The following is a 215-nucleotide window of genomic DNA, read 5'->3' on the forward strand; positions in this document are numbered from 1 at the left end:
GGGTTGGAAGCTTCGCGTACAATATAGTACAGAAACTGTATCAATAATAGCGTTAGTTGAAAGGAGTTGTGTTCCACAACGGTTTTCAATTTTGATGAGGGGTCCTTCGCGGCACTTGGGACCGTGTACAAAAACCCCCCCCCCCCCTCCCAGGCCACACTGGGGAGGGGTCAGGGTCCGGGACGTCGGCCCCGGGATAGCGCCGTGGACGGCGT

At 56.7% G+C, this 215-nt stretch overlaps 1 non-coding gene across 1 annotated transcript; it reads right to left on the reverse strand.

Moving 5' to 3' along the window:
- Positions 1–58, reverse strand: Tc00.1047053491971.10. The gene has a single exon (XR_008255037.1). It is a non-coding gene; the product is annotated as a spliced leader RNA, 3' partial (transcript).
- Between the last annotated feature and the right edge of the window lie 157 nt (positions 59–215).

Source organism: Trypanosoma cruzi, assembly GCF_000209065.1.
Source record: "Trypanosoma cruzi strain CL Brener chromosome Unknown tcruzi_1047053491971, whole genome shotgun sequence".
Classification (NCBI taxonomy): Eukaryota; Euglenozoa; class Kinetoplastea; order Trypanosomatida; family Trypanosomatidae; genus Trypanosoma; species Trypanosoma cruzi.